This window comes from Cyprinus carpio, chromosome B10 (genome assembly GCF_018340385.1).
Source record: "Cyprinus carpio isolate SPL01 chromosome B10, ASM1834038v1, whole genome shotgun sequence".
In the NCBI taxonomy this organism is placed as follows: Eukaryota; Metazoa; Chordata; class Actinopteri; order Cypriniformes; family Cyprinidae; genus Cyprinus; species Cyprinus carpio.
In genome coordinates, this window is record NC_056606.1 from 9,721,063 (window position 1) to 9,734,788 (window position 13,726).

Consider the following 13,726-nt stretch of genomic DNA (forward strand, 5'->3'; position numbering starts at 1 on the left):
GTTATCACCCAGTAGCAGATCTATACAGGTGGAGCTGGGGAAGTGGAGGGTTTCTGAAGCTCACTACAACTGCTACAGCAAGCACTAGCCAAGTATTTGAATGCTAAGCAGCAAGCTCATTGCCTGCTAATGCGAAAAGAAACCAACCAGTGAATCAGTTTCACTATGTGAATGATGATGTTATTATATCAGAATATGTTAGAACCTACCGGACTGCACGACCTAGAGCTTCATGTGTTTCATGCGTCTGTGTTTTGCTTGGCAACCATTCTGCTAAACATTGCTGAAGAACTCAATTGCTTGGCGGTAGAATTAAAATTTGTTATCAATAAATTACCATATTTGTTTATTTTATGAAATGTTGCCAGGTATATGTAGTAACTATTTTATATTTGCTCCATGCTGTGCCTAACAACAGCCCTTAGCTCTTCTAATATCACTGTAAACAACAGCTTATTGTGGCTTATTGCTTTATCATGTTACTGTAGTTGTTTACAGTCATTTGTAAATAGTAACAAGTTTGTTAGGTAAATATCCACATAGATAGATTATATCCATAAAGATATGATGAATGTGACAGAATGAAAGGTGAAAGAAAGATGCATCCAGAAGGCAGAAAATTCTTCATACAGTACTTAGCCTGATAAATATGAGCTGTGTTCAGGACTCATATTTCACATCTGTTTAGAACAGTGACACAATTACAGTCTGTGACTACCTGCTAAATAAAACTGAATATGAATGAATAAATGATAATGATTTAGCTCTAGATTAACTGAGTGTATTTATGTAGTGATTAAAATCTTGTGCATATATTTTCTATCTATTGTAATCATGACTTTTCATATTTCAATAATTAGTGGTGAGAGGTTAATGAGGTACTAATTAACAAAAGAAAATACTGTAGAGATAACAAATATACACATAGGCTGCAACACTGCTTCACATGTGAGGTTTGAACACTCTTGCTTATTTTTAATAAGAACACAATTATCTCTTTAGACTTACCGACACTAAAGTACACACGTGATCAAATTTACCGCAGACCTTCCTTTCCAAACATCCACTGTGCTTTCATTCAGTTTTGCTTAAAACAGACATAATATTTTGTTTGGCCTCTGCTGTTTATTTTATTATTGTTCATCCAAGATCATAACATAATGTGCTGTCAGTAATAAATGGTTGTGAAGTACAATGCTTTGGCCAATTTATTGGAGGCCTTCCAAATTCAGTCAAAAATGAAACACCTGACACCTGCTTGGAAAAAAAATTCAAAACAGCTTAAACAAGTCAGTAGTTGAGCATGACTGTTGACTGTCCAGAATTTCTGTTTCACAACAAATGGAGAATATATATATACATACATACAGATATTCAGTAACTGTATTCATAAAGGGATATAAAACGAACAAAAACTAGAACAATTATTATCTGAAGAGCTGAAAATAGTTAACAAGTAATGCTCTTGTTTCGCTGTGTGCCTTGATCATTCTAGGGTGAAAATCAAATGGTATGTTTTTGCCTCAGCGGCAGATATAGAGCACTGCATTTTCCAGAAGCTTTAATGATAAAGCCACTATGCTAACCTTTAATTAAAATATCTGGAACTTAATTAATCCTTCCACGACATAGGTTTCCCTGTGGACATTTATAAATACCTGATTAATTCAATAAAAAATTAATTTGCCCCACAAGTAAATTTTATGTTATCAAAATTTATCCTTTTATTATTATTTTTTATTTTACTAAATAATAATAATAATAATAATAATAATAATAATAATAATAATAATAAACTAGTGTATTTATATAAAATTTATAAAATTTAAATAATAGATTACATTTTTAGACCTGGGAAAATATGGAGGTTCATAAGAAAACCATAAAATGTTTATTATTATTATTATTATTATTTATTATTATTATTATTATTATTATTTATATTATTGTATTTATGTGTGTGTGTGTGTGTGTTTGTGTGTGTGTGGTGTGTGTGTGTGTGTGTGTGGCGTGTATATATATATATATATATATATATATATATATATATATATATATATATATATATATATATATATATATAGATATATATATTTCTGAAATACACTAATATTTTAAACTAAATATATGTGACTTTATGTATATTATATAAATCAATTCCACACAAATACATAGCTTGTATTTGTAAATATAGGAAACAAATGGATGTTTAGTCATCAAATGATCTGTGCAGCAGTGCCCTCTGCTGGACTCCGCGATAAATCATAAAGGGCTCATGATTTCTAAAGGATGATTGTACTGAGAGTATACCAAAAATGAACACAAAATGTAATAAATGCATTGTGGTGAATATCATTAATATATATCTTATTTCAACTTAGCAGTTCTTCAATAAAAATATGGTGATTATAATTTTTGTATGTATTTTTTCAACATGACTGAGTCATTAAATTTTAAATAAATAGTAAGATGAACATTGGAATTGACATTTGACAGCTATAGCAATAACAACTTTGTTGACTATAAAAGTAATGTATTTCATTAATATAAAATCAGCAGACACGTTACTCAAGTGGAAAAACAAGCTACATTTTTATGAAACCTTTGCTCATGCGCTATAATTTGTTGTGAAAACTCATTATAAAAGGTGAATCTGAGGTAAAAAGATCTCACCCTGATCTAATCACTGAGGTTAATGTTTAAATGTTGTGAGAATCACTTGCAATATTGTTAAACAGTTGCTCATTAAGCTGTAATTAAGTCTAGTTTCTATTTCAAGAGCTGAAGTGAACGTGAGTAACAGTAGCTTGAGAACATTAACATGATTGCCATTTTTCATCTTCAGCTGCGGGCACCACTCCATCTACTGTATGATTGGCTCCTGACCCACACCTCCATGATCTGATTGGCTAGAAGGATTTATATGAATCTAATGTGAAGCCCAAGCGTGACGCCGGCTGTACTGGGCCTCTGCCACGGTCTTGGCTCGAGGCTGGAATCAAGCCCAGTGACATTTGTTTGAGCCCTGAAGCGGCTGGATCAGGGAGAAGACGTCACACCCACAGGGTGACGATGAAACAAATGGTAGGAAATGTCACTCGCCGTGCTCATGTCTTATGGGTCCAGTCAGGGTCACTGACCTGCTGTCAGTAACAAAACCACATCCCATAATGATTTAGCCCAGATGAAAACAGACCAGTTATATACAGTAGCTTGACGAGTCTTTCATGAGACCGAGACTATGAGTTACTATTAGATTTAAGAGGCAGTTTACAATTCTAATGTGAGCACTGATTCAGTAGATTATGAAGGCCTTGTGTAAGCATATATTGGACAGTTTTATATCTAAGAGATACATATATTTATATTTTCAGTGCCTTGCAGATATATACAGACCATTTCTCTCATTCTGCTCAATTACAAATCATACAGTATGATTTTATTCCCTGTGATATTTTCATTTCTAAGGACTGGGACTCTTTTGTTGCGACACTGTTTCGAAACTCCAGACAAAACTATGACTAGGGAGCAGTTGGTTACTAAAATAAACATTTAGGAGCAAGAAGACTTTTTCGATGGCAAATGACAGAATCAATTGTTGAAGGTGGCTGTTCAAAAGCATTTCGGTTTATTGAGTGCAGGTTGTTTACGTGTTAACAATAGCAAATGATGTCATGAAGGGACATTTCAGTATATGGATTGTGACAATATCAAATAGGGCATTTTCAAGTTTAGGATTCTTCCAATTTTATTCTATAACGGTTGTCATTCTGATTGTGTGTTTGCGCAAAATATCAGTTTTGTAATAGTTCTGCCTATTTCGAAAAAAGCCAATTGTTGTGTTGACCCAACAGTCCTACATAAGGTTTTCTTTCACAGTAGATTAAACATACAGTTGGATCTCATATTAAACAATAACCAATATTTTTGTTATTTAATAGGCTATTATTGTTAAATATTTGATGTTTTAAAAATATTTTTAATATAAAAAACAAACAAAAAACAAAAAAAGACACATGATTTTAGTTGTGCTACAGAGATCTGCATTAAACACATCTCATGTACATAAAATACATGAAAAACAAAGTTCTGCATAGCCATTCGGTTATGAAACAAAAGTTTACACAGATGAAAAACAATCACCCTAACAAGTACACAATGGCCTTACAATTGGGCTCTACTTGTTAATCACTACAATAACTAGTGCATTTTCTGGATAAACATCCCAGTTATGGGTTCATTAATCATGTTGAGAATTAAGGAGAGCTGTGAAAATGAAGACTAAAGAGCATTCGAAAGAAGCTGAGGCACAGTAAACTCGTGAATAAGAGAAAAGGTTCAAAGCAATATTGAAGTGCTTGAACATCCCAGTGTTTGTTCAATTAGCAGGAAGAGGGGGCTGAAGCAATTATTGTACCCATTTGCAAATTACAAGCAGCAACTCAGCAAAGTTTTTGCGGATATGCTTGTTCACATCACACCCAAGTGCAATGTAGGATGTTACTAATTTAACTTCTGCTTTCAAAGAACACAATACAGCTGCTTGTACAGATATAATTGGCCTTATAATTGTAAATTATCTTTTGAGAAACATTTTGGGACACAGCATGTTGATGGAGAAATTGTATATTTAGTAATTATTATATGAAAGCAGATAAGGAATATCAAATGAGGTGAAATAATAATTGTGATACAGTGGCAGCATCATGTTGTAAATCTGCCATTCATCAGAAGATGCCTCTGTAGTTACAAAATGAAATATGGATGTGCCAGAATATACTGTAAGAAAGCACTGCATATGAAAACGGTTGGCTTAAACAGTTTAACATGGGAAGGAAGGTCATCTTTCAGCAGGGCACAGATCTTAAACACAAGGTGGAATAAACACGGAAGAACAAAAGCCCAATAAGCCCAATCAAAGCTTTGATCTCAACCCAATTGAGAATTCAAGGCACTGTTTGAAAGTGTGCTGCACAATCGTTGTCTGACTAACCTGAACAACCTTGAGCAAATCTGGGCCAGAATCACACTCGACTGGGGTGTGAATTTGGTATATATTGATGTGACGGTGCTAAAAAAAGAATTCTAGTTTTCTGAAAACAGTGTGGGAGGTGATTGGCCTTTTTAAAAGTTGCAGCCACATGCTAGTTCATTGTGCAGTAAATGGCTGCCAAGACGCTTTTATCTCATTGTTAAGGTGTTCTGAGTGTTTTTTTACTGTGTTGCAATGCATTTGCCAGGGTGGTTGCTAAGTAGCTGTAAGTGAGTTGTCTCTGCTATGGGTGGTTGCTAAACATTTTTTTTTTGTGTCTAAATATGGCTTTTTGTGTCCCAGTGTAAATATGTGCAATAACACTGATGCCTATGAGCATGTTTTTATTGTTTAAGGAATACTGTATAACATATTTATACTATTTTATAAATGTTACATAGTGCTAAACAGTATTGTTAACTAAAAAAATGTTAAAGCAAAATATTCAAAATATTAGTAAATACAAGACCCAATATATCAAACGCAACATGGGATTCTTCCAATTGGCGCTCACTGCTGCTTTCCAAACAGCAGAAAACGATCTTGTGATCATCTTGAGATAATTCTGCTTATAAGAATACAGCAGGATTAAAGCCTCATTAGGCCTTTCAGCAGAGCCAGTCTGCTGTCAGGAGCTGCAACTGCATTTGCTCATCTCCAAATATCATATGCCAGCTGCAGACTACAGTAGCTGACCTTTCCCCCTTTCTCTAATACCCCGGAGCATCGCCATTCTGACATTTCCAGTGTTCGAGAGGATGGAGGCGTGCATGCTGTCTTATTCCAATAGAGGCCTTTGTGATATTTAGACAGATAATGAGAATGCCTTGATCTTTGACAGATGAATATGAGGACAGGGACCATTAAAGGTTTTAATACACTACCATGACCTCCCTAATTAAATCCATGTCTGTCATAAAGCCGTGCTCCATCTGCATGCCCAGGGCTGGGACTTAGACACTGGGACTTTTGAAGAATACTTTCAACTTAGCTACTTAAAACGCATTTTGGAGCAAAACAACTGTGTTGGGGAGTATTTTGAGATATAGCAAACACAAATCAACAGCATTTTAAGTTCATAAACGTGACTGCAGTTCTTTTACCAAACACATGATGGCAGTATAAGCAGGGGTGACTGTGTGATAACAGAAGTCCTGTTGCATCTTTATATGCATTGAGCATTTTGACTGCATCAGATGCATCTGTCAACTTAAAGACTTACACGACTACTAGATTAATTACTATTGGTCACTGACTTCACAGATCTGCAGTGGATGCAGCCTATAACATATAGTAGCAGTGCACTGTGGGAAAAAAAAATCTAATACAAACATTTAATCTCATTTAACAGTGATCTTTGTATCTGAAAACAAGGTAAAGTGGGAATTACAGCCGTATGAACTCTGGCAGACCATAGGAATGAGAATATTAAAGATTAATAACACCATATTAGAGAGGAAATTGGGAAGTGTCTTGTAGAAGTTTGTTTTACGAAATAATTTATCATATTTTTAAGTTGAGCTCTTGTGTGTGGGTGTGACAAAATATAGTGTGTTTATTTATTGAATGTGTCATACTACCAGCTTTGGTGAAAGCTATGTTTCTTTTATAAAATACACTCATATAGTTCCCTAGCAACAAGCGCTGATGGCAACCGCAGTGCAGTAAATATTTGAGTATATTTTCCCTCTCTCTTTGCCTAAAAGACACTCACTTTCATATTGCTATTCTGAATACAAATAAGAGAGGCAATTTCATACTGTTTAGCTGTAAACAATATATGGTGACTGAGTTTTTTTTAGGTCAGCACATAATATGGTTTTAACTTGTGCTGTATTCGACTCATTAAGTAAATATTAAAACAAATACAAATATCAGTGTTCTAGTAGTATACTTGTAAGTGTACTGTTTCAATACTTCTTGGGACTAAATTTGCCCACTTTCTAGTATATAAAAGTACACTTTTAAGTGTACTTTAAGTATAACAGTAGCAAACTTTGAGTACACAGCTAGTTTACCTCTATGTTTTTAATTTGTACTGCAATTATACTAAAAGTGAACTTATAGGTATACTGACAGTTTACTAATTAAATACTTTGTACACTTTGAAGTATAGTCTCAGTAAACTACTAGTTTAGTAGTTTTATACTGCAAGTATACTCATAAGTTTTCTTTAAGTAAACTTTACATCATACTTAAAGTATACTACTATGTCCCTATTTAGGGAATTAATTTGTATATATTTTGTTATATGAATATCTGAACATACAAAACATGAAAATAAAGAACAGGGTATCTGCTTGTAAACAAAAACATTTTATTCTAGATTCATGCATTCTTTTTTTTTTAAACACTTTAATCTGGGTAAGTTTAATAAAAAATAAAGAAATAACATTTTTGAAAAAAAAAAAAAAAGCTTGAAAAAAGACTGTGTATTGGATTCAGAATGATAATCAAAACGTAGATGGAGTCGATCAACACCCCAAAGCTTGACTGTAATTATTACCTCTTCAACGGGAGACATTTTATTCCACAATGTTACAGTTTTGATGCTGTCAGATGATTGTGTTACATGTGTTAGTATCTGTTGTTTTTTCTTCTTCTTCACTTGTGTTTTTTTTTTTTTGGAAATTCTGTACAGAAGATGTGTACTAGCGCCCTCTACCGTTTAACAATGAAAACACGAATTCTAGGAGCACAAGTATAGCTCAAATATATTTAGACTTTTTATAAGTCAAGTATACTTAAATGTCAGTTTAAGTATATTTCTGAGGAGTACATAAAGCCCATTTCTGAGAAGTACATAAAAAGTAAACTAAAAGCATACTTTCCTATTTTCAGTTTAAAAGAAGTTTACTAATAGCACACTTGTACTTGTAACTTCTTTTTCGTAAGGGAAGGCCACATCCTAACCATCATGATTCTTCATAATTGATTGATCTGGAACATTTTAAATAGGGGGCTGCACAGCAGAGTCAAATTGCATTTGATTTGAAGAGAGTTTCACATTAGCATGATAATAATACTCTAACAAACATCAAAATACACAACACCAAAGTTGTGTAAAAAATATTTTAGTATATTCCAACATATGTTCATTTAGATGTTTGTTTTTTGACTTTGCTCTATAGATCTGTAATCTTGGAATTGTTTTCTCTAAAAGTGATATTAAAATTCTATCCAACAATAATTTTAAATAATTGTATTTATTTATTTTAAAAATAAGTCTGTTTAAAAGAAGCCTAAATATATTTAATCACATTCACAGTAATTTGTTTTCTCTAAATGTGATTTTAAAATTCTATCCCATAATCAATTTAAATAATTTTATTTATAATTATTTTTAAATAAGTCTGTTTTAAAGAAGCCTAAATTTATTCAATCACATACACAGTAAAACAGTAATATTATAGAATATTATTACCATATAAAATAATTATTTTAATTTAATATATTTTAAAATGTAATTTATTCTTTTCATGGTAAATTAATTTTCAGCATTGTTAATCCAGGCTTCAGTGTCACATGATCCTTCAAAAATGATTCATCGTGATTTTCTGCAAAAGAAACATTTCTTATTATTATCATTGTTGAAAACAGTTGCGCTTCTTAATATTTTTGTGGTAACTCTGATACATTAGTTTTTTTTTTCCAGTATTTTATGACTAGAAGGTTCAGCCTATTTCTATTTGAAAAAGAAAATAATAATTTATTTATTAAATTATAATATTATGTATTTACTGTTCGTTTGGTCAAATGAATGTGTCTTTGGTGAATTAAATTTAATCTAATATGGGCCAATATATTGTAAATACCATACACCATCCAATTAGAAGGTCTCATACTGTGTTTCAACACATCTGAAGCATAGTTTGAATCTGAAAATCTTGCATACCTACTAAGGCAGCATAATAAACCTTTTGTGTAACATGAAACACGGCTACAATGTCTAAAAAATGCTGCCTCTGTAAACTGCTCACTTGCTTTTGAGCATAAATGTGTATGCACATTATACACAGGCACATCAATTTCATATACCAACAAAAAATATAAATAGGCATCAACGTAAATATACAGTACATTTAAAACCACAGCAGGGCGTAAGAATGATAAAAACGGCAAAGCATCACTGCATTGAGCAGGATACGTTAGTCCAATGAGGTTATTGACCGCTTCATGAGGTGTGTAGAAATGATGAAACGGTTCATCCATTTCAAGAGCAAAGTAATGCCACACAGAATATATAAAGCATGAACTGGCAGTACGCCACGGTGAAATGAAACAGAAGACATGGATGAGCATTGGGCCGGACTTCTCACAATTACCCCCCCTGGGAGCTTCCAGTTCAGGCCTGCGCCGCAAAACTGCCTGTTAGTTTTAGAAGCACGCTAGATTTTATTCCCCAGCCTGACTGCTGGTCTTCCACAGCTCTCAGATCCAACAATTTGCTCAAATTTAAACTTTTTACACTACAACGTCAATTCCCTCACTCAGGGAAATGCCTGTGTTCCCTCATTCAAAAGCATAAAGAGGACAAAACAGCGACAAATTACAGAGAGGGACATTAACACTGACGAACACAACATGACAAGAAAATGGTAGAGACTTGCGCCTCCCAGCTCCCTTTCTCGCCCAAAGAGATTTAAATAATAAAAACCGTCGGCCTGTGAACAAACAGGATAATTATGGCCTGCAGTCTTCCTGTCGCTGGTCAGGCATGGCAGAGCAGAAAGAAACACGTTATTACCACTCAAATCTTTCTGCCAAGGAATTAGGAACATCAATGTTTCATGGAGTCGCTGCGTTTGGAAGGGGTCTAGTGTTAAAAAATAAACACATTATGACCAGACGTCTCTGTGTTGCATTTTCCCCACTGTGAAAGTCATTGCATGTAAATGCAGTGTCTAAAAATCTCAAATAGACTGTAGAAATTTTCGCACACAGGGCAAAGATAGATTATGCATTTGGGCAAATTAGAAACTGGCTCATATTTGTACATGGAAAGCTCTTGAAGTACATGTTGGCAAAATTAGAATAAAAGATAAAAGCAATACATTTACATTTACATTTAATCATTTAGCAGATGCTTTTATTCAAAGCGACTTACAAATGAGAACAATAGAAGCAATCAGACCAACGAACAACAACAGTATACAAGTGCCATGACAAGTCTTTTTTCCCAAGAATAGGATAGACAAGAAAAGAAAATGTAAGTGCTAAAAGATGAGACTTTAGATGTTTTTTGAAAATGAGTAAAGACTCAGATGTTCGAATTGAGATTGGGAGGTCATTCCACTAGCCGGGCACATTCCAGGAAAAGGTCCGTGAGAGTGATTTTGAACCTCTTTGGGATGGCACCACAAGGCGCCGTTCACTTGCAGAACGCAAGCTTCTGGAGAGCACATAAATTTGAACTAGTGAGTTTAGGTATATTGGTGCCGTGCCAGTGGTCGTCTTGTAGGCAAGCATCAGTACCTTGAATTTGATGCGAGCGGCTACAGGTAGCCAGTGTAACCTGATGAGGAGAGGAGTAACGTGAGCTTTTTTTTGGCTCATTGAAGACAACCCTCGCTGCTGAATTCTGGATCAGTTGTAGAGGCTTGATAGTACATGCAGGAAGGCTTGCTAGGAGAGCATTGCAATAGTCCAGTCTGGAGAGAACAAGAGCCTGGACAAGAAGTTGTGTGGCTTGCTCTGACAGCAAGCCACATAGTAATTGCATGTGATTCAAATGAACCGTTACCTGTAAGAGATGGTTGAAGATCAAATTTCCATTCTTTTGAGATAAGGAAACCAGTACCTCCACCCCTCCCGGTCATACTAGGGGTGTGGGAACAAGTGAAATTAGTGGAGAGGGCTGCGGGAGTGGCAGGTTTGATCCAAGTCTCAGCTAGGGCCATGAGGTTGAGACCGGAATCAGTAGCAATAGAAGAAATTAAATCTGCTTTGTTAACAGCAGACTGGCAGTTCCAGAGACCAACCGGAATAGAGAGTAAAGTAGTAGAGGTCAGAGGGACAGGCCATAGATTTTTGGGATAGGCCTGCCTCCGACGTACAGTGTGAGATCTCAGAGTGTTCGTAGTAATAGTAGAGATCTGAAAGCACATAGTTAGTACAAGTGACCTAAATAAGTAGTTGAGAACAAGCTACACAAAAACAAAAGAAAAAGGGGAGAAAAGCAATACTCAGGTGCCTTGTCGGTGTCCTTGCTCGGTGGAGTCACGCAGGTAGAGTCGATGGTCTCTATATATAACAATACTGATGCCATGAATTTAAAAGACTCAGTGTGTCAAATCAAGGTTTAATAGAAACCAAGAAATGTCACCTCCTAAATTTATTTAATTTCAACAAAACCTTTTTCTTTCTCGTTTATACATGTGAAACGAATATAGCACCATAAGAAGATGTTTCTTTAGGGTTTCTATTTTTATTAAATAATCATAACTATTGATAAAAAAATTCAAATATAAAAGGGGTAGTTTAACAAAAAATGCAAACTCCTCAACTTACCTGCAACATTAAAAATCATGTGTCCTTGAAGTTTTTATTCTCTACAAGGTCAATCCGATATGTGAAGATCTTCTATTTACCTCAAACACTCTTAAACTTTATATGTGCTTGTGTTTCCACTCTCCTGAACTCAAGTAGAACTGACTGTTTATAAACAGGTTTCCTGAACATTCTGCCTGTTTTTCATTGGTTGGCCAAACTAAACAAACAATGCTATTGGCTGAACCATTGTTGCTGTGTTGAGATGTTAAAACAAAGCAATGTTTTGCTAGTGCAACAAAGCCACCAAAGTTCACGGTTTCCAGGGGAATCAACCTGCAAATGGCTTACTCACGGTAGTCTCTGCATATTAAATCTGAGATGGGAGGAAGAATTATATAACATTTAAAGAATAAATTTCACTTTCATCTTTAATATGGCTCATTTCAAAATTGGTTCTAACAATCAAATTTACTTGCCTGAGCTGAAATTGTTATTTAACACTATAACAGCTTGAGATACTAATGTTGATAACGATCCTGATAATATTTGTCTTGGTATTACTATTATTATTTTTTTCCAAGAGAATAAGATAATTAACTGTCGAAAAAATGAACACGGCCTGCTACTGAACCATGACAAAAATAAATCACTTATAGCTCTGACCATTAACCACCACATTGATCTTACCTGAATAATGCATTAACAATGATCTCTGATTATTTATGAGTGCAGAGTGCAGGTATGGTAAATTACACTATGCGTTACAGGAATTGATTTATGAAACTAAACATAGCATACCTAAGCTCAAATTACAGCAATGACAATGAATGACAATGTATGACCACTGAACAATATATATATATATATATATATATATATATATATATATATATATATATCAATATATATATATATATATATATATATATATTAAAGTAGTATATTAAAATTATATGAATTAATTCAGTCACAGCACATTTATATTTATATAAAAATATATTTACCCATTTTATCCCAAGAAGGTTTTCATTTATGTTATTGACTGGTGTATAAAAGCATTTCCTGCAAATATGGAAAACAATAAATAAAAAAAGGGTCTTAATTAAATATGTGCAGTGTCATATGGTTAGGGCAAGATTTCTCATGACTAGAGCTGTTTACTTCCTGTTTCCACCATGAGATGATGATGGCTGCATCAAAGGTCTAAAACAAAAGGTTAGTAAAGTTTGATAACATAAAGATAGGGCAAAGATTTTTGGTACACTTTATCTTTAAGGTCTCATTTATTAATGTAAGTTTTTATAATTATTCAGTTTTGTTGAGTGTGGTTATAGAATGAGTAAACATGTTAATGGCAACAATAGTGACCGTTTATCTCAGTACTCCTATCAATGTTGTTGTATAACTCAGTTTTACAGTTTTATAACTTTTGTTTGTTTTAATGTATAATAGTAACCCTAAAATGTGTTAGTAACTGGGCTGAGATTGGCCATGAATTTTGATGACTGCAGAAATAATTTAACTGCAGTATATACATTATCATAAAACACAGACTTTTCCACATAAATTTAATAGATCATTTGGAAATTTTCATGTCTGAGAAAAATTTGGGATTAAATGGGTTAATTTGTATTTTTAAATATAGAGAATTTTAGGAATTAATTCAGCCACATCACATTAAATTTACAACCTGGCTTGCACTAACATCAACTTAAAAAGTCAAATTATCTGATATTTTAAAAAATTGATTGACCTTTATTGCAGGGGTCTGTGACATAATTTCCTGTTTTATGTATTTTTATTTTCTGCAATGATTGTTTGGACAATATGACAGTGATTTTGTTTTTGAAATTTTAATAAACAGTGAAGCAGTATTGTTAAAATGTTATGTTTAATATTATTTTCTAAGAAATCACCTGAATAATTACATTTATAATATAATATACAGTTATTGTAATATACAATTATTTATGTCCAAACTAATTCATTGTTTTTTTTTTATTATTATTATTTCATACTTTTTTCCTTCACTATGATATCAGGAGAGTTTTCACCCAGACATTTTCAGTTTATGCCTTATGAGGCCTTTTATGCCTCCTGGCTGGCTCGCCCTGCAGTTTGGGGCGGTTGTAGCTTAATGGTTAGAGAGTTGGACTTGTAACCCAAAGTTCATGGGTTTGAGTCTTGATACTGGCAGGAATT